Source organism: Anolis carolinensis, chromosome 2, assembly GCF_035594765.1.
Source record: "Anolis carolinensis isolate JA03-04 chromosome 2, rAnoCar3.1.pri, whole genome shotgun sequence".
NCBI lineage: Eukaryota > Metazoa > Chordata > Lepidosauria > Squamata > Dactyloidae > Anolis > Anolis carolinensis.
The window spans coordinates 61,938,993-61,962,391 of NC_085842.1; positions in this window are offsets into that span (position 1 = coordinate 61,938,993).

The window sequence follows — 23,399 nt, forward strand, 5'->3', positions numbered from 1 at the left end:
GTGTCATGATTCTTGTGCTGCACAACTCATCTGCTGAATATGGACACTATGGAATTCACTGCGTATCTGCCAGCATGCTGGCTTATTGTCCAATTGTGGAAAGGGCAGTGCACAAGGCCAGTTTCTGTAATCACAGTGAATTAAGTGGCAGACACATCTCACTGGAACAATTCTGAGCAAAATGCTTGGCTTTCATACTTTTATCATTCATGGAGAGTACAAAGCAACACACCAGGTGATGTAGCAAGAAGTATAGAAGAACCCAGACAAACCTTTAGAATAGTAACAGTTCATCTGAAAACGTTCCCCCACCAGCTCTTGTTGAAATCCCTATGAGTAAAAAATGCCGCAAGGTGTGGAGAGGCAACAAGCTTTGAGCCAGAATCACTTACATCCCATATATTCTAGAATTGTGCATTTTGGGTGAACTGCTATCAGTCTTCTTGCTGGTTACTGGAAGCCCCCATATTCATTTTCCAGTGCCCCCTGAAAACGAGTGTGCTGCCAAATGGGCATTTTCATTGAGCATCAGCCCATTGGCGGCAATGAGGAACTTATGAGGCTCCCCTTTCCCTGGACTTCCTTAAAAATCCCCGCACTTGCCTGCAAGGCTGCAATATCTTTTCTGCTTGGAGTTTTGCTTCCTTAAAGCTATTTCTACTTTCTACTCTATAGAAGAGATAGGCTTCTCCTGTTTGCTGGAATTGCTATTATTAATAATAATCTTTTAGAAATATTTCCTGAAGGAGAGGAAAGGAAAGAGAAGAAGAAACTAAAAGGGTGAAAGCCGCTAAACTCGTGCACACATCTCACCCAGCATCCCTCAGGTCTCCAACTCCCAGTCAGTCCCACTAAATAAAAAAATAAAAAGAATCAGGAATATAAAGGAAAATCAAAAAGATTCAACTGTGATGCTGAATAGGGGAGGAGGAGATGAGATCAGTTCCCACTTGCTTTTGTGTTAGGCATTTTTGTACCGGGAGGGCCCTTACCGTTACAAGCTCCCTAAGTACTGAAGGAAATGAAGGAAACAAAATATGTGCACAAGTCTAATATATTCCATATATGGAATAATGGAAGAGAAATAACTGCACAGACAGAGGCAGAAGGATCCATAGTTGATTGCTACGATGTATGATACAACTACATCCACAGCAAGTGCAAACTGGTAACTCTCTTGGAAGAGATGATCCATGCTTTACAGCTACGTGATGAGTCAGAGAACACTAAGATTTAGTGGATAGAACACAAGGAGAACTGATCCTACAGAACCAACAGGAAGGAACTGCCAAGGAAAATGAAGAGGCCTGTAATAGTGAGGAATCCCCTTAGAGGACAGTCACTGTCAAGAACAGACCATGTATAAAGGATTCAAATTGGATTGGATTCAGCTCCAATTAAGCACTTACTTCCTGTATCTTCATGAGAATAGCAGCAGTAAAGATGCTCAGACAAGAAACCAGCAATAAGGGATACTACTTGCCAAGGAAGAAGTCAAATTGCTACAGACAGCAACAAGAAGAAAAGAGCTGTGAGCTGGTAGTTGGGGGCTCATTGCTCAGAGGTATAGAGAAAACTGAGTGCCAGTCTGTGAAGAAGAATTGGAAAGTGTGCTTAGTATATTACCTCTGACTATAAAGCATTGGGCAGGGAGGTGAAGGGGTTTTAGGCATGTTAGGTATTGTCCTAGATGTCCTAGTCATCCACAAACCAAATCAACAATTGGGTCATAAAGTTTACAGAAAACCTAGATACCTACATAAAAACTTCAACCATTGTCCAGGTCAAAAACGAAGCACAATTAAAGCCCTGGTACAGTGTGCAAACAGGATCTGTGAACCCCACCTCCTCCAAGGAGAACTGAATAATCTAAACTGGGCTCTACAGGCTAATGGGTATTCTATGGCAGACATCAGAAGAGTTGAAAGACCAAAAACAAGCCACAAGAGTAAAGACAGATTCATTTAGAGCAGGGGTGTCCAAACTTTTTGCAAAGAGGGCCAGATTTGGTATGGGGGAAATGTGCAGGGGCTGACTATTCCTCCCGATATTCTTTGAACCACTAACATTAAATGCAAATAAACTATTTTATGAAATTTTGCAAATTTTTATTTCTTCACACAGAAAACAAATAAATCTAAACATGTTTTTACAAAAATAACTTTCATATTTGAAGACCACATAAAATGAATAAAAAGTCTTTCTGGAAGATTAAACGTATCTAGGTTTATTTGAAACATTACATATTCACTATTAAATGCTCACCTTAACTTCTAAATTCAAAACATGTGAACAGGAAAATAACACTAACAGTTATCCTATTCAGTAGTACAAAACATTGAGGGTCGTATGAATCTGTGTATCACTCATTCTCCCGTTTCTCAATTAACCATCAAAAAACAAAACAAAAATGTTATTTGATTTTGAATCTGATTTTGAATGAAAAAGGCCATGTTTTTTCATTACTTCAATTTTAGACTCAGATAAAAAAAAACCTAAATTGAAAAATCAAATTTTGACTGAATTTGATTTTAATATTTCATTTGTTGGGTTTACAAGACCTGGTTTGATTGTCAGTTGAATAATGAATGATACATAGATTGAAAAAATATGCGCATATTCAAAACAGTGGTTTTGATCATCTTCTGATAAAATATAAAATAGCTTTTTGTATGTGTGTATTTTATACTGTGGTCAACAGTGCTGGTGGGCCACATATCATTGATTTTATCACAGACAATGTGGGCCAGTGGAAATTTGAACATGGGCCACAATTGGACATGCGTGGCCTGGAGGAAAAGTGTTCTTACCATACATCAAGGGAACCACTGACTGCATAGAGAAGCTGATGAAGAATCCTAGCCTACAAACAATCTACAGAGCTACTAAGAAAATTCAACAAATGCTACATTCAGCAAAGGATAAGAGGGATCCTCTAACCACTGTAGGAATCTACTGTACACCATGCAGCTGTGGACAAGTCTACATAGGGACCACCAAATGCAGTGCCCAAACATGAATCAAAGAACATGAAAGACATTGCAGACTAACTCAACCAGAGAAGTCAGCCATAGCAGAGCATTTGATGAACCAACTTGAACACAGTATATTATTTGAGAACACAGAAATTCTGGACCACTCTGACAACTATTATGTCAGACCACACAGAGAAGCCATTGAAATCCACAAGCACATGGGCAATTTCAACTGAAAGAGCAAACCATGAAAATGAACAAAATCTGTATTCCTGTTTCCTGTATTAAAAAATACCAGAATTGAGACAGTAAATAATGAACACCACTCAGAAACAGAAGAACTCTAGGCAACAAGCAATCAGGGGCCAGTTAACACCTCCCAAAAAGAGGATGCCTTCAGGCAACAAAGCCCAGGCTACCTCTATGCAACTACCCTCACAGATTGACTCTGCCAATTTCATGGCTACTCAACTGCTAATTCAAGCTTGCTCATTGTAACATTCACACTTATGGTACTTTACACAGATAAGGGCTCTTTCTTCCATCCTGGACATTCCACAGGTATATATGCATCCACTTACCTCACTGCTAATAGAACCTCTGAAGATGCAGTCAAAACATTAGGAGAGAATGCTGCTGGAACATGTCTATACAGCCTGAAAAACTCACAGCAACACATGTGAGATATTCTCCACAATTATGCCAATAAAGTTTAAGATACTACATAAGGACAGGAAGATACTCAAAGTAAATGACCGGCAATGAATACAACCTTGCTCAAAGAGTCATCATCAATTTTGAGTAGTGTGCCTTAAGAAGATTAGACATATTGGAGCAAGTTCAGAGAAGGACAACAAGGATTATAAGAGATGTGATGAACATATGAGGAAAGGCTGAAGGAGTGGGTTTTGTCTAACTTGGTGAAGGAAAGACCAGAGAGTAACATGATTGAGCCAAAATACAAAAAAGGAGAAGAGCAAGAAGAATAAAAGAAAGAAAAACATGACTCCTGGCATTCTTTCCAGCAGTTATATATGCATATAATTATTCAAACCTCGCTCCCTCAAAATTACAGCATACTATTTTTATTCAATAGCCTATTCTCTCTATTAATCAAAACCACATATTATTAGTTCATTTTCTTTCTTTTTTATAACAAAAAGTTAATAAGAGGTTTCAGATCTTTAAGAAATCTCCTAAGCAACCTTCTTCTCATCAAACAAAACAACTTGTCCATTTTTATTAAATTCATCAGTTTCAACGGCCATTCCTCCATCGTCTGTGGTGTTAAATTATTCAGTCTTTCTACCGTGTTCACATACTATACTGCTGTAATCTTCATTTTTTTTCCAGCTGTACATCCATCATTTCAATAGAAAACACTTCCAATTTTAATAAAGTATTAATCTTTGGACCCTTCCTGTTGCCCAAATTTGCCACAAATATTAAACGTACATTGAAAATCTATGTATACATTCTAAGCAAATGATGCCTGATGTAATAAAAATTCAGTTTATAAAATATAATTCCAAATTCAGAACACATTACAAATTTCATCCCCTTTGACCACATATTTTCCCAATAATCCATCCATATGTTATCACCTGAATTCTTACCTTTTGGCTGAGTGGGGATTGAAACCTGGTCTCCCAGACTCTAGTTCAGAAGTGGACAAACTTCAGTCTTCCAGGTGTTTTGAACTTCAACTCCCACAATTCCAATCAGCTAGTAAGCTGGCTGGAAATTCTGGGAGTTCAAAGCCAAAACACACAGAGGGCCGAAGTTTGTCCATGCCTGCTCTAGGTCAGCACTAAAATAAGTTTGGCATAATTTGGGGGCTGAACATGTCTCAATCCACCACTGTGTGTATGAGAAGGCGAATGAGTGAGATTTCAAGGCCTATAGCTGTCAATGGCCTCATATTCAGGTGAATGTTTAGCTCTTATAAGCACACTAGTAAGGTACATAATTTGAGATAGTTGGTCTTCATTTTCACTTCATGTATTCCTATACAATAGAGCTGTTTTCTTTGGAAAACTTATTCCTTGAATGCAAAAGCGGGAGAAAATGAAATCACAGAGATAATACAGCAAACAACATAGATAGAAAATGGAAACTGAAGCAAGCAAGGGCATATTGATGCCACTCACATATGCTCACATTGTGTATGCATAAGTTTGTAAGTGGATAAATTGCTCAGTTCATTTATAATCTGAAACCTACTTGCCTTTTCTGACCTTCACCTTCCACATACACAGTAAATATGTGCAGTGAATCTACAGTGTCAATCTGGAGATAAACGAAATAACTTGCTAGGGGAAACAGAAATTCTTTGATCCGGTGTTCTTAGTGGAGTTTGAGGTGGGAGAAGGAGACATTGGCACATCTTGATAAAACCTAGTCTCTGATTTTTTCAAGTCCATCACTTACATATCAAAAATACACACAAGCTGATTTACTTACCCATCACTGTGGATCAACAAATTTCTGCAAATGATTTTCTGCTCTTCTTTTGTAAATGACTCCTCAAATTTGATTGTGATTTGGGTGTGACTCAAAAGTGAAAAACATATAACCTGACAGCTAAAGGCAAAAACTAAATCAGTTGCTGCTTATGCATCACAAATTCCCATGGAAAGAAGACACAAAGATCTGAAAGAGCGAGACTCCCTAGGACTGAATAATGTAGTGCCAGTTCCACAGATGACTGCTGATCCTGGGTGCAGGATGGGTAATTAGTTCCTTTGATACCTGCAGGGAGCAGGTCATGATTTGGCTGCTGGGAGCTTCAACAAAGGCAACAGATGCATCATTATCCTGGTGACTGCTGTTTATGAAACACACCTCCAAAAGGTAATTTCACATCTTCCCCCTTTCTTTCTCCAGAAGTACAAGCAAACTCTGCACGGAAGCTGGCTTTTTGAAAGCCCAGGGGGAGCCTGTTCTCATTGAGAACCTTTCCTTTTCTAGAAGAAAATAAAATGGAGCACAGACAATCCCAAACAACAGTATCCACCTGATTACGACAATGGGAAATGTCCAAATCTTGACATGAATCAGACCTGTATAGAACAAAAAATGATATTCAATGTAATTGTCTGCTTCTGTTTTCATCCTACTTGCTTGGGAACAAAGCAGGATGAGGCATAGAGGATCTAGGGCAGGTTTCCCCAAAATAAGGCCCACAGGCCAGATGGGCCCTCCAAGGTCATTTACACAGCCAACTTTAAACTTACAGTCACCTTAAGTCTGAAACAACTTGAAGGGACACAATAACAACAATCCTAATTAACTTGACCATTTTATCATCCAAAAACAGTTACACACTTCCCATTGAAACATTGGTAAGTTTATGTTGGTTAAAATTGTTCTTCATTTTAAATATTGTATTGTTCTCACATGGTTTTTTTGCACTACAAATAAGATATGTGACATGCTGTGTGCATAGGAATTTGTTCATTTTTAAAAAAACTATAGTCCTCCCCCCCCCCAGGTCTTGGGACGGTGAACCGGCCCTCAGCTTAAAAAGGTCGAGGACCCCTGCTCTAGGGTTTACACGCTCCAGTCCCAGAACTTTTTAATTTGCAGGAATTATGTTATTCCCTCTCTCTGCCCTTCAGGCTTCTTTGCTTAGCAGGAGTCCTCACATTGATTACATGTGAAATGGATTTTCTTAGGAACAATGTATTGTGGTCTATCTATCTACAAACAATAGCAACTGATCATTTCTATGTCCATGAGACTATTACTTCAGTTTGGGTTTTAGTTTCAGATTTTAAAATTGCCTGAATCAAAACATGCCTCTTGGAAGTTTGAAGCCAAAGCTGGACTGGATTCACAACCAAATGACACTGCTCACATATATCACATGCATCTGCAAAGATGTGTGTCAATACAGTTTCCTTCCTTTTTTGACTCTCCTTAGAAGGATGGCTATGGGGTTTATAATGTTGAGCACCAACTGTTTAAAATGTATAACGACTCCAGTAGGCAGAGATGGGCCACAAATTTGTTTCTTTTCTTTTTTTACTTCTGGATACAAACTTGCCAACGTTTACAGATATCTTACTCACAAATATATTAAATATAAAGCATTTGAGTTTAAAAATGAAGAAATAAACAATTATGGGAGAAAGCAAAATGAACAAATTCATTCACACAGACCCAGATATTTGAGTGTTAATCTTTTAAAACTCAGAGTTTGAATTTTTTATGTATTCAGATATGCCGAATCTGAGTTGCCAGGCCTTGTTTGGCTGACCAGTGCCTCATCTTTGGCAGCTTTGTGGGAGGCAGGTACAGAATGCACCTCTGCATCCTGGGAAGAGCCTTGCCTATCAATTTTGACTGCCCAGGTTGGAATGAATTGCACATTATTTTTGAAATAATTTTCAAAATCCACACATTATTTCATATTCAAGGCCAGAAAGATTTTTTAAAAATAACTATCAAATCAGGGAGTAGTCTTGCTGATATTGGGAGGGCCAACTAACTGGGGATGCCAAATAATTGAATAGGTGGACTATGGACCCAATCCACTTATCCTGGACTATGTCATGAAATGGAATGACTCTTCTGATATTGCACTTCTAATTTTGCCATGCAGCTCAAGTTTGTATCAAAATGTATACAAAACATAATTTCTCAGATAAAAATCTATTTTGAAATTAAATATGCAGCTTGAGAGCAATGAAATACATAGCTTGAGAAAAATCTACTAAAAATTATCACATTTAAATGCATACATAAAGGCAAAGTTTTATCTGGAATTGTAAAATAAAGATCAAAGAAGAAAGTGGATAGAAAGTATCCAGAATGTTGGATAAGTGAATGTTGGATAAGTGAGACTCTACTGTATAAATATTATAAGTAGAAATTTAAAAGGACAACTCATCATTGCATAATAAGACATATATATTATTGGGGTTTTTTTGGCTTTCAAGTCATTTCTGATTTATGAAGGCCAAAAGGTAAACTTATAATAGTTTTTTTGGGCATGATTAGTTCAGAGGTCAGTTGCAGAGGTCATCTTCTGAGGCCAAGGGAGGGTGGCTTACCCAATGGTCACCCAGTAGTTTTTCATGGCTGAGTAGGGGTTCAAACCCTGGTCTCCAGAGTTGTAGTCCAATGCTTTGACCTCTACTCTATGCCTGGATGTCTACAGCATGTCGTAATATATATCATTCTAATTGTTATATACTGATTAAAGCTTGTACTGGTATGGAATGTAACCGGAGAAATTTGTGAAACTGAGACTCTCATTCCACTTCCACTTCTCAGCTTCTGAAATCAGATGGCATTGAATATGTTCAGGGTGACGTTGAAGACCACTAGGCTCTGAGCCATCTGGTGTAGTTGTAACTGCCCAACACAAAGTACATTGAGACATTCAATCTTTGAGGTTACTGAGGCATGGATGACAGAAATTGCTCATCTCCTGACCTTCAAAAAAAAAAAAAAAAAGGCAGCCAGTCACTATACTAGATGCAATTGCTCAAAATCTCATTGAAACCTGCCACCATAGCTGGCACCTGACCTGATTCTAGAAGGGCTCTTAGAATGCAAACATTATATTTGGGGATCAAGAGATCCTTTTTGTCTGAAAAATCTCTACAGAACTGTAGGCTTTTTGCCCAACAAATTTGCACTCGATTTGTTATTTTCCCCTTCCACAATTGCAATGTTGAAGGTCTGGCTCCCAAACATGGGTCAAAACTCAACCAGATGATCTTGGTTTTATTGCATATGGCTTCATAACATGACATTAACATCCAAGTACCCTCAGGTGGCCCTTGCAGCAGTGCCATTAAAATATGGAAACATTAATGAGAAATAATTGAGGCCAGGCAGGATGCCACAAGCTGAAGGCTGGAAAACTGCCATCTGATGCTGTTGGACTACAGTCCTGCCAAACTGGACAGTGGTGAGGGATTATGGGAGTGAAAGTTGATCAACACCTAAAGAGTGAAGACATAGGTTTTCCAGTCCTGAGACTGAAAGAGAAGAGTTCAATCGGGAGCTTATCCTTGAGGATCCACTGAGGCCATTAAATTATGATGTGTGTGTTAGGCAAATAAAAGTCAATTTGTTGTTATGAGCCTCGCTTTGTTAAATAGTGACTGGGAGCTCAGTTGGCCAGATAGTGGAAAACTCTCTCTCTCTCCTTCCCTCTGTCTCTCTCAGATTTAATTGAGGATCTTAGCCTATCATTAGTACTTTGGTAACTAATGGAAACGTGCCAAATAAAATTGCATAACGGCTGTGCGGTACAGGTGTGCAAGTGACACCCCTAGATATAACACAAGCATAATCACCAGGGAACCTTTCTGGGGGATGTACTGTACCGTGTTCATTTCAGAGAGGCATTTATCAAGGATAATGAATAGGTGCTGTAGCCACCAAATGCTCATTAAGTCATTGAGTAGGATGGCTGAGTCAGTTGAATATTATAACTCAACAGAGTGCCTAATTCAGTACCTAGTAATCAGTCATTTCTCTCCATTTAAATTCAGAAGGTATGATATGAACAGAATAATTTTACTAAGACTTGTGGAGGAGGAAAGTGGAAAAGTGAAAAAGAATTACATGGAACTATATGTGTGTGCGTATTCATTTCATGACTCGCATATCCTAGTTTCATAAAATAGCTTCTACCACTGCTAGAAAGCCTTTGGTGGTTTGTTTGTTATTCATAAATAAAGGATTGAGTGTGTACATGAAAGGGCAGATTTCATTATGCTATCCCAGAATGATGAAATAAGGTGGAGGACTCACAGGAAAGACACTGACATCTTTAATATCACCCCTTTTTAAAAATCAAGTTTCCCCTGTCTCTGGAACCCATTTTTGTTTGGACAGGAGGAGCTTGTTGTGATGACTCATGGGCCTTGTAGTCCTGTTCCTAGTACTATTGTGGCAGACGAAGAGGAAAACATGGGGTTTTCGCCGGTTCAGCAAGAGCCGGAGTCTCTTCACCTGCAGGATGTTGATGTTTGCCCTCAAGAATTCAGCCAAACAGGCCTTGGGCAGAACTCCCCCCCCGTTTCCCAGGAGGGAAAATTATTCTAAAGATAGGGGAGTCAGGGAGGCTAATCAGAGAAGCCTGAGAATCGCTGCCAAACAAATGGCTGATTAGGTCTGCTTCCCTTGGGAAATTCTAAGGAGTCATACATCTGGACAGAGTTGGGTTTCGCTTCTCGTTCTCTAGGGAAAGAGTTCTGTTGGCGGGAAAACGAGACCCAATATAGGTGTTTGGCGCGAGGGATTCTTTGCGGAGTCAATTGATCAGCTTGAGGAGAGAGATCGTGTGTGGACTTCGTAATCCCAGTTCCTTGCTTCCCGGATCAAGCTTCAAGCCTTGCCCTGTCTCACGGTTTTACCACAGACTCTGTTTCATGCTTCATGTTTGCCTCGTCTTCAGTCACGGATCTAGCCAAGAATCAAGTTTATTTCCAGCCTTGTTGTCAAGCTTCATTGGACTTTAAAGACTCTGTTATTTCCCCACACTATTGCTTGGCAAAGTGTGTGTTTCGGTCAAGTGGATTAAAACTTTGAACTCTAATATCTTATATTGGACAATACATTTCTGGACTATATTTGACCTCATCTGAAAGGTCTGCTTCTGAACTATATTCTTCACTTGTTTTTATTGATTTTATATATTTCTTAAATAAAGATATTAGATAGAGACTGGCCTCTGTGTAAGGTTATTGGTGCTCTGCAGCCAGGGTCCTGACACTTGTTGATATAAAATGTTGTTGGTGTTTGTAATAATAATAATTATAATGATGATGATGATGATGATGATGGTAATAATAATAATAATAATAATAATAATAATAATAATAATAATTTATATAGCACTATCAAATGGGCATGGCACTTAAGATGTAAAACAACTAAAATCAGCAGGTCCTGCCAAAGTCATAAAATCTAAAATATATGTGTATACACATACACACACAGAAGGAAGTATAAAACTATACAATACAACTGTAAAATAAATTATCCAGATAACATACAAAGAATGCAATCTAAAGCAAACTGACCAATATATGTAATCAAAATAGACAAGATTCCAAAAGAATGTTGAACTAAAATGACCAAATTTTTGGAAAACAAACAAGTTTTTAATTGAGATTTGAAAATAACGTGGGAAGGAGCAGTCCACAAATGTTCAGGGAGGCAATTTATTTACAGCATTTATTTATTTACAGCATTTATATTCCGCCCTTCTCACCCCAAAGGGGACTCACATTACACATATAGGCAAACATTCAATGCCTTTTAACATAGAACAAAGACAAACAAACATAGGCTCCCAGCTGGCCTCGAACTCATGACCTCCTGGTCAGAGTGATTCATTGCAGTTATTGATTGCAGCTGCTCTCCTGCCTGCGCCACAGCCCGAGCCCAATTCAGTCAGCCATACTCAAAGCCTATGGATATTTTTCCATTATACATTACAATGAATTTTATTGCATAGAAGCGGCAAACTGGCAAAGAAGCAGAATGATTCCTTTTATATAAAGTTGTTTGATACCCATTGTTGGTCTGTATCTTCCCCACAACAAATCAATTCCCTGCTATTGATGGGAAAAATCCACCAATAGGCTCTGTCTGTATGGCCCTGGAATCTACCTATATGATGATCTCCAGTTGTTTCTTCCCTTCTCCACCCATTCCCTCTATGAGTAATAAAACCAGAAGAGCTTTTTTTAAAAAAAACTAGGCTTCATAAAAACTCAAGTTAATTTTAAAAAATAATTACAATAATAATTCAACTATGAAACTGCAGGAAGGTGGAGTTCACTTTTTAACATAAAATCCAGTTACCAGACATTGGGTGAACATCTTAATTCCTGGGATTGGAAATTGCACAAATGATGTGGGAGGGCAACTTCAGGCGATAAAGTCCATAAAACATGCTTATGCAATTTAACATTCAGAAATGGTTGAAAATGTGGTGATTTTAAATCCTTCTTCATCCAAATATATATATAATGGTTGTTTGCTGATTGGAGATGGGATCAACTTCAGTTGTGGTGGTTTCAAGGGTAAGTTATTTGCTTCTGGTGACCACTTTCTGCAAAGTTGTACCAGGCAACAATCAAGAAGATGCTCTTTTCGTGATGGAACTTAATCTCTGTTTTAACTCTCCTCCAGAAACAACCCAGGAAATTATGATATTGCTGGTTAAGTTCATGTTGAAAAGATGTCATTTGCCTGAGCATCCCATTAGAGAAGACATCTGCTGTTTGAGTTTTTAAATTCTTGACTGCTGATCATGTTGTATAAATCTATTCTGATTTCAAAATTATGTATATTGTATTTTAGTTTTGGTTTCATCATTATACACTGCCAATATATGTTATGCATGACAGGTGGTATATAAATATTTTGTAATTAAAAAACAACAACAAAAAAACAAGGGCTCTGCTCTGAGTGGTGTTCAAGCAAGCTTTGAGCTCATACAGTATATGGAGCCTTTCTTCCCCAAACTTCCTTGACCAAGTAAGTTGATAAGGGAGCAGCCATGCTCATAGGAGTCCTGGTACCAGTTTTAAAAGAAAGGTTTTGTGCACTAATAATGACAGCTGAAACCGGATCCTGTAGCTAATGGGCAAATTCTATGTATATAGTACATGGAACAGCCTGGAAAGAGATAATGCTCCATTTCCAATGTGATTTTGTTTATAATCAATTTCTATTGAAAAGAACAGGTCTAACCTGTGAGTATCACACACAAAGAGATTCCACCTAAACATTAGGAACTGTAAGAACTGTCATATGGTGGACTAGACCAGAGGGTGGTAGACTTGACTTCACTGAAGGTTTACCAATAGGTTAGACATACATTATTCAGAAATGCATTAGTTGTGTATTTCTGCATGACGGGGAGTTGGACTATAAGGACCTTGTGGCTCTTTCTAGCTCTGGGATTCCAAGATTTTACAGTACATAGGATTGAGTATTGACTACAATTGATTTTTAGTGTGTTTTAATCTTTGCTCTGTGTATTTTAATATGTATTTTATAGAAATACGTTTTAATACATATATTTTATAAAAAATACATTTTAATATGTTTATAAAATCTTTACAATGATTATGTATTTCAACTATATTGTAGCCTGCCTAGAGCCACAAGGAGAGGCAGGTAAGAAATAAAATATAATAATAATAATAATAATAATAATAATAATAATAATAATAATAATCTATGTGCTGTTTCTGTGATTTTTGTAATTTAAATTTTAATGAATATTTAGATAGTTTTAATTTTATATGCTGTTTAATGACTTCTAAAATAACACAGACATATACACTAGACTTGTGCATTTTGATTGTATCTCATCATAAGTTGTATCAAATATGTTAGATTTATACTCACAATGCAATATCTGACACATGGGTGTGGCCCATGCCAAAAACTTGTCAGGACCCAGGCAGCAGAGCACCAATAACCATACACAGAGGCCAGAATCTATCTAATATCTTTATTAAGGAAATATGTAAAGTTAATAAAAGCAAGCGTATGAATTAGTCCAGGAGTAGACCTTTCAGGAAAGGTCAAAATTAGTCCAAAGAAGCAATGTCCAATATGAAATATTAAGGTCCAAAGTTGTAATCCAATAACCGAAACACTCACTTTGCCAGGCAAAGTGAGGGGAGATGACAAGGTCTTTTAGTCCATGAACTTGAACGAGGCTAGGAAGTAACTTGATTCTTGGAAAAACAAGGCTTGGATACAAGGCAGCAAGGAACGAGGAGCAAGGACAAGATCCGTGGTATTTACTTGGCAAAATCCGGGAAACAAGGCAAGGCTGGGTCTTGGAAAGCAAGGCAAAATCCGTGGAAGAACAAGGCTGGAAAACGAAGGCTTGAATCAGGAAACAAGGCTTGGAAGCGGAGTAGCTGTCCACACACACTACTCTAGTTGCTGACGAATTGACTCCGCAAAATCCCTCCGGGAGCAAGGAACCTAAATAGGCCTTGTTTTCCCCCACCAGAGAACACTTCTCTGGGGAACCAGAAACGAAAGTCAATCTCTGTGTCCAGATGTATGACTCCCTAAAATTTCTCATGGGAACAGGCTTTAATCATCTGAATGCTTTGCTGCTATTCTCAAACTCCTGCGATTAGCCTGTTGCACTCCTTTCTGCTGGAGAATGTAATTACGGCGCGAAAAAGGGGGAGAACTCGACTCCGGGCTTGTTTGGGAGATTTCTGGAAGACAAGCCTCCTGCAGGTGCAAAGGCTCAATTTCTGGCTGAAATGGTTCCCTTTCTGGCTGAAATGGAGGAAAACCCAAGTTCTCCTCTTCGTCAGTCACAACAGCACTAGGAATGGGACTACATGGCCCATGAGTCATCACAAAACTTAAGAATTGAAACTTACCCAATACTGTGTTGTTAAAGGCTTTCATGGCCAGGATCACAGGGTTGTTGTATGTTTTCCGGGCTGTATGGCCATGTTCTAGAAGTATTCTCTCCTGACGTTTCACCCACATCTATGGCAGGCATCCTCCGAGGTTGTGAGGTATGGAGAAACTCAGCAAGGAAGGTTTATATTTATCTGTGGGAAGTCCAGGGTGAGGGAAGAACTCTTGTCAGTTGGAGGCCAGCATGAATCTTGCAGTTAATCACCCTTATTTGCATTGAATGGCAACATCTACTAGCTACTTTCTGCCTTGGGGCACCCTTTGTTAGCTGCCCGTAGTTCCCATGTCTCAGAGTGTTGCTTCTTATTTACTGTTCTGATTTTTGAGTTTTTTAATACTGGTAGCCAGATTTTGTTCATTTTCATGGTTTTCTCTTTTCTGTTGAAGTTGTCCACATGCTTGTGAATTTCAATGGCTTCTCTGTGTAGTCTGACATGATAGTTGGGGGTTCCCTCCAACTCTAGGATTCTATGAAAATGTAGAATTTGTTAATATTGGTTTCTATTGGTTTATGTATGAGAGGCATTCAATGAGATAGCTGTTGTGGCTTTTTTATTTATAAAAATGTTTTTGTCAAAACTTTTTTTAAAAATCCCTAAAATCAGTAGATGTATGAATATTTCCAAAAGTTGGGGATTCTCTCCTGTTATCCTGTGTCACTGTATAGAAAATTCAAGGAGATAGCTCTTGTAATTTTTTAAAATGTTGTTTATAAAAACTTTGAAAATTCCCCCAAAATTCGTGGATAAGTGAAACATTCTGAAACTTGATGGGCTAACAGTGGTAAATGTGTTCTAACCCTTGTAGCCAGTTTCACCTCAATAGATGTAAAACTGAGGGACAAAAGAGCCCTTGATGTTTCCCCAATTATAGTAATCATGCACTATTATTATAATGAAAAAGTAATGAAATTTTGTTACTCTCATTGAAATTCTGTTACTCTCAATGAAATTTTCACCAACTATTCTTTAGAAACACTTTAGAAACAAAACGCCAGCACCCCCTAATTTTGTAGTGACTTTTGAAACATTTTATTTGATTGCACATGCATACACACTGACAACTTTGTATGTTTTTATAAGTATTTTGTAAGCTGCCCTTGGTCTCAATATTGGGGAAAATATGGACATAAATGTTTAAACGAATTAACAAAATAAATAAAATTGTTCAAAATATTTCTAGGTGCTCTTCACAATATTTTCACATTAACATCACAGCATGTGAAAAAAATCATCACAAATAATCTTTTCAATTGATTATTTCTGTGTTCAGATAATTTTTTCATTAAGAATGAGAAAAATTGAGTACATTTTGCATGTCCTTACTTCTCATATATGATCTCATATATGGTGCATCTATGCTGTAGAATTAATGCAGTTTGACACCACATTAACTTCTATGGCTCAATGCTGTGGAAGCCTGGGAGTAATTGTTTTACTTTTGCTCACTCTGCCAAAGAGTGCTACTGCCTCATGAAATGACAGATCTCGTGATTCCATAACAGTGAGCTATGGCAGTGAAAGTGGTGTCAAAACTGCATTAATTCTACAGTGTAGATACACCCTATATCTGGGTTTGCAGAGATCACCTGATGCTTTTGTGTCCGGGAAGAACATACTACAAGAGAAGAAGTTGTATTTATCTGCATATCTATCAGCCTAACCCTTTTCAACCTCTTATTACTATTTGCTTTCTTTGAATATCTGATTGCTTGCTTTTTCCCCACTTGAGACCAGAAACTTTTAAAAAAATATTTCTGATAATTATCATCATCTCATTTGGAATTAACAAGCCAACCATTGTATCCTGATTCATGATCAATGGGATGTTAAAGCAGTCCTTATTGAGTTTAATAAGTATATAAGTTGGGAGTTAATGAAGTGAAAATTATGTCACCAATAACTGTGTAATTACATTCGTATTAATGCATTAAAATGCCTTGCAGTGTAAATGGTGTATAACAAGCTCGTTATAGCAAGATAATTGGATAGCCATTAATTGTTAAAATGCTGATTGACATGTGGTGTGGTACTAGATATCTAGACTTCCACTGCTGTTTTACTATGGGCTAATTTAATGTTTTCATTATCCCATCATTAGTTGTTTTCTGAAATATAGGAAAATTTAATATATTAAAGGACGGTGCTGCACAAAATGAGAGGGCAGGCCTAGCTAGGGAAAGACGTCTCACCAATTGTCATGGGAATTTTCACTCCTTCCTGATCTTGCCAAGTGTGTTTCTTCATTAGATCTGCAGCAGATTGCTAATTTACATACTTATTACACACCTTCCCAGTCACTGTTCATCACTACCTCCTTTGCCTTACATTGATTATCAATTGAAGGAGTCTGTTCAAAACCTATAATCCTGTTATGGGAACAATCTGGTCTTCCAATCATTGCTGCACTGCAGCACCCATCTTTAGCTACACTGAGTATGGCTGCTGGGAGTTGTATTCCAGCAACATGTAGAGGGGCATATGACCCACCTCTCTTCTGTAAGGAACACTACATGCCCCCCCCCCCCCAAAAAAAATATTGGGGCCCTTCGCACAACATAGTTATAGTGATATGATTTCCCTTTAACTGCTATAATCTTCGGATTTGCAGTTTAGGGAAATAATATGTTCCATGTTTCAGTATGAATGTCAAAAGACCCATCATAAATACATTTACATTGTAGATTTGACAACACTTTTAACTGCCATGGCTCTGTGCTATGGAATCATGGGAGTTGTAGTTTAGTGAAACACCAGCACTAAATGATGATGATGATGATGATGATGATGATGATGATGATAATAATAATAATAATAATAATAGCTTGTTACTTGCATCTCCTCATGGTTCACAGTGAGGCACATCACAGTTAAAACACATCAACAGAAAATACATACATATTTATTTACTATATTTCTATCCCTCTCTGTCTCACCTCAAGGGGGAGTCAGAGTGGCTTACAATTTGGCAAAATTCAATGCTACATTTCAGTACAAATAAACAGATGGCACACATCAAATAATAAAAACGGATTTAAAAAATACGATTAAAACAGTTAAAAACATTAAACCTAATCCCATAGTCGCCAATGTGTGCTGCTATGTGTCAATTCCATATTGTACTAATCCCCAAATGCCTGGTTCCATAACCAGGTCTTGACTTTTTCCTGAAAACAAGGAGAGAGGGGACCAATCTAATGTCACTGAGGAGGGTGTTCCATGATCAAGAAGATCCTATCCCTCATTCCCACCAATTGCACCTGCTAAGGGGGTGGGACCGAGAGCAGGGCCTCCCTGGTAGATCTTAATGCTCTAACTGGTTCATGCATTAAAACACACTACCACAACATACATATATTAAAATGCATAGTTTAAAATTGTCTGGGAAGGCAGAAAAGGCTAAAGACTTTATAAAACCGCAACCCCATGATCCCAGAACATCAAGCCATGGCAATTAAAGTTGTGTCAAACTGAATTAATTATATTGTGTAGAGGCACCCCAAAATTTTGGTGCATACATTTTAGTATTAGGGTAACCCCTTTAAAGCTGCCTCCACTGATATAGGAGCTGTCCTCTATTACTAGGAGAATTCAATTTTTCCTAAAGCAGATTGGCTTTCTTGTTGGTACTGTTCAAACGAACTGTTCAACCCAGTCATTTTTCTCGAGGTAATAACTAACTTCTTCATGCAGAACACAAACTTGGATTAATCATGGACCCATGCAAATGAGCATGATTAGACCATTTTGTATTTTCCCCCAGCTAGCTATAGGATATTCCCCTATGGTGTGTTAAGTAGAAAAAGTAATAGGCAACTGATTTGTAATTATGATATGAAAATTGTACATGTTAACTCAGAAAGGTTAACTCAGTGCTTTCTTTGTATTTTGTGTGCATTTCAGTGACCACAGGAACATTTTGAAATGCCTCCTTTTAAAAATAAAAGAACTTCTTTATTGTTTGGTCCTCATGAGTTTAGAATAATATAATGATGAGGATGATCATCACAACATGCAGCTAATGAGATCTGGACATATGACAACATTGCCCAAGGCCAGTGAAGGCATCCCACTGCCTTGACTCTGCATGAGAGAGGAGTGAGGATATAAAGAGGACTCACACAGTTATTAATCCTTGAGAAGGAGAGATATCTCAACACATGGAGGCACTCCACTGGGAAATGGCCAGCTATTACTAAACTCTTCATAATGTGAGACATCTTTGTAAAATTTTGTGTACAAAATGTAGAGTGGAATTCCAGTTGGTTAGTTCTCATTTGTTGAATAAATTGGTGATTGGTGAGCCAACACATTATAATTTCCAGTTTGTGGAACCTGATGATACAGACAAGATTTTATGAATAATGAAAGTCACCACATTTGTATTAGGCTCTTGATTTTCCTACCTTATTATAAAAAGCCAGAGGTAGGTGACTAAGTGGGTAAATGGCTCACAAAAACAAGGTAGTGTTTTAGCATGGCTAAATGTATTATTATTATTTATTTCATACATTTATATCCTGTCCTTCCCACCCCCGAGGGGGGGACTCAGGGCGGCCTCACAATCAGCAATCATTAGATGCTTGAAACATAATATTTGAAACAATTACAATTAAAAACACATTAAACATTAATTAGAAACATCCATATAAACATCAATTTAAAATCGCAATTCAAATCATGATCCAGGTCTGTCCATTATCAGTCATAAAATCATTTTTACTATTGATGCTGCGTCTGCTGTTGAAATGCCTGGTCCCGCAACCAATTTTTAAGTTTTTTCCCCAAAAGGACATGAGGGAGGGAGCCAACCTAAAGGACACAATTGATATATAACCATAATTGAAAAGTCCTTCCTGGATCCCACCATACTGAATAATTATCAGCCAGTTTTCAGCATTCCAGATTTGGGCAAGGTATTGGAGTGCATGGTAGTCTCCCAGCCCCATTGCTTTCTGGATGAAATGGAATCTCTAGATCCATTTTAAAACCAGTTTCAGGTCTTGTTATGGAAGAGAGATGACTATGCCAGGAACTAGTAGACAGATTATCTGGCAGTGAGGATTCATATAATCCAATTTAAAGCAGAAAACCTGGGATCAGATCCTGGGATATAGGGCCTGTCTGGAAGCCCCCCCCCCCCCCTGTTTTTCTATGGACTTCTCAACAGTTTTCAGTACCTTCAGCCACAATATTCTTCTGGACTGACTCTCTTGAATAGGCTAGGAGACACTGTTCTCCAGTGGTTCCAGTCCTTCTTAGAGAACTGGGTAGTATGAACAAGATGCATTCTTGTTCATAAAGATATAGTTTTGGTATAATACTGTCCTCAGATTTTTATGTATAATTAAACAATAATTTTGATATATACTCTTTCTATCTCAGATATCTACCTACATAGGTAGGTAAGTAGGTTCATCTACACAGAGAGTGCTGGTGCACTAAATACAACTGGAAGTTAACAGTGGTGTTAAACTGTATTTTTTCTACAGTGTAGATACACCCCTGTTTTTACAGCATTATTTCTACAGTGTAGATGCATCCCTGTTGGATTAAAATCCCTCTGGTTCATGTAAGACTAATTTCCTTGAACAAAGGGGGACCTTTGTATCTAATTCTACTGTTCTGATGGTGACTGTTCACAAAACCCAGTTGTATCCCCTGGACTTCAATTTCAGGTCAGCACATACAAACACATACACACATACAGATGAGGTCATATCCAATTTTCTGTCATTTTTCTTGTACACTAAATTATTTCTCTCATTCCTGTTTTAATTTGAATTACTAGTGGCAAGCCAACAAGCAACCCACCCACATTCCCTGAAATAATATGCTTATTGGTTATGTTTCCCATATGGGACCTTGGTAGAAATCAGATTAAGCTTGTTTGCGTGTTAAATGTTCGGGAAAAATGACTTGCTATAATAAGGTGAGAGTAAGAAAATGTGCTTACCATAGCAAGCAACCCCTTCAGCTAAGTTGGAATGAAAAAGCAAACCCAATCCACTCATATGCACATGCATACACACACCCTGCACCATCCTATGAGAAGGCTTTCTCCAGACCCAGTGCTTCTTCCCGCAGCCATCCCACCACCTAGCAACAACAATCATAACAACAACAACAAAATAGACAGATTTTTTTTAAAAAAAAGAAGACTCCTAGCAAAATGCCAAGGTTTTAAATTAAATTTAAAACAGTTTAATTGCCTAATTGCTCAGCTATTTTGTGCAATGTATTAACAGAAGCAATACTTCTGCAGTCATGCCAGCATAGCAGAAAATTGGCATTTGAGCCAGCGGGAATTAAAGAGGCAAAGTGCGGAACTAAAACAAAGAGAGAGAGAGAATGCCTCAAACCTGGTGGAACAGACATTTGAGCCTTTTGTTTCATTTTTTAGGAAACTCTTTCCCTAATCTGCCATGGAAAGATCAAAGCTATGGTTATGCATTTTCAGAACATGGGAATGACAGCCCCTTATGTCTTCGCCCATCCCCTCTTGCCTTTGGAAGGACTATGTGTGTCCCCTCCATCCTACCCTTCTTTCCTAAAGAATAAGTATAAAAACACAGCACACACCTATAAAAAGAAAGAGAATGTGTTCCTTGCCAATAATATTGGCATCCTTGAAAAGACCTAATTTGATGACATTTTTCAGAATAGGTGCTGCCGCTAAATGTGTGTGTATCCGAACAGAACTAGCAAATCAGCCATATAAATAAATGCATGCATGTTCTGAAGAGAAGAGATTAATATTCATCTATAAAATACCTCCACTCATCCTGACCTTGTTTCTTTGCCATCAGAAGTGAAAAAGGGGAAATGAATGGCATCTTGCATAATAAATAATCCAATATTTATTGCCTGCAAAGTACTGTTTTTAGCCCGTGACTCTGCTAGGTGAGATGTGAAGAGCTCTATAGTTGCTGAAATGCGCTTTTCAAGTCACTCCAGATATTCTCTTTTAACTCCTGATTTACAGGATGTAATTTGAGATTCAAAATTTGATTTGCAATAATAGATATTCTGGAAAGGTTTAGCATGGTATTTTGACATCCTTTTGATATCACAAAATCATGTCATCCGTCTTCACAAACGTGTAACTTGACGTTGGTTGGTTGCTACAAGATTTTTTTATTGTGTCAGAAGCGACTTGAGAACATACTGCAAGTTGCTTCTGGTGCGAGAGAATTGTCTGTCTACAGAGATATTGCCTAGGGAACACCTGGATGTGTTAGCTGGGAGGCTTCTCTTGTGTCCCCTTGTGATCGACCCCCCCCCCCCCCAGGACTTTGTAAAAGATAGTTCAAAAATCAAGGCTTTATGTCCTATATTTAATATATTTATAGCAGAAGGTAACTGAGATATTTTAGTGTTTACTGTGATTTACTAAAATCCTTGCACAAAAGGTGTTTGACCTTTTAGCCTGAGGCAAGAGATAACAACTCTCTTAATCCTTTCCTGAACCAGTGACTCACAAACAAAAGCACTCCCTTTTTGTTTATCTGGACAAAAGAGTTAGCAAAGGAAAAAGCCAATTTTAAACCACATGCTTTACAATCTGACCCTTATTTCTCAAAAATTGTCACGACCCAGGCTACAGAGCACCAATAACCATACGCAGAAGCCAGAATCTATCTAATATCTTTATTAAGGAAATATATAAAGTTAGTAAAAGCAAATGTAAAAGATAGTCCAGAAGCAGACCTTTCAGGAAAGGTCAAAATTAGTCCAAGGAAATAATGTCCAATATGAAATATTAAGGTCCAAAGTTGTAATCCAATAACCGAAACACTCACTTTGCCAATCAAAGTGAGGGGAGATGACAAGGTCCTTTAGTCCATAAAACTTGAGCGTGGCTAGGAAATAACTTGATACTAGAAACAAGGCTTGAACGTGGAACAAGGTAACTAAGAACAAGAACAAGGTCCGTGGAATAACTTGGCAAAATCCGTGAAACAAGGCAAGGATTAGTCCTGGGAAACAAGGCAAGGTCCGCAGGTAAACAAGGCTGGGAAGCAAGGCGAAGGCTGGATAGCAAGGCAAGGCTTGAGCATGAGCGAGGCTTGAATCGGAACGCGCTGTCCAGACACGACTCGCTCCGTAGGCTGACGAATTGACTCCGCGAAGTTGCTACGCGGGCAAAACACCTATATAGAGTCCAACTTTCTCACCAAAGCGGTTCTCTGGGAATCAGAAACGAAAGCTAAACTCTGAGACCAGATGTTAAACTCCTTAAAGATTCTCACGAGAACCAGTGTTAATTGGCAACATTCTTAGCTGCTATCCTCGCACTCCTGCGCGAAGCTGAATCCAAACTTCTCTGTTGTTTACAAAACTCCCGGCGCAAGAACACGGGAGAAGTAGGCTCTGGGGTTGTTTGACATACTTCTGGGGCACAACTTTCTTGCAGGTGCAAGGTTCCCAGATCTGCCTGGGAAAGATCTGGCTGAGAGGAATCCAGTTCAGACTGGGAAGGTAAAAAACCCAAGTTTCCATCTTCATCAGGAATTACAATGTCCTGAGCAGGACTACAAGGCCCATGGTTCATCACACTATCCCCCTCCTCAGGGCCCCTCCCAAACTGGGATCCTCTCCCCGAGGCGCGAGGTCGCGGTTTGGTGGGATAGGTCAGATGAAAGCGACGGGTTAGATCAGGAGCATGGACTGTGGAGGCGTCTTCCCAAGAGCGTTCCTCAGGCCCAAAACCCACCCAGTCAATGAGATATTGCAGGCGGCGGCGATGAAAGCGAGAATCCAAAATGTCCTCAACCTCGAACTCCTCCTCCCCATTCATCAAAACAGGAGGGGGGGCCGGTTGGTCTGTATCAGGACGCACACCATCCGCCGGAAGGAGCAGGGAACGGTGAAACACTGGGTGGATGCGCATTGAACGCGGAAGTTGGAGTTTGAAAGTCACGGGGTTTAATTGCGCCACCACTGGATAGGGGCCGATGAAACGGGCATCTAACTTCCGGCA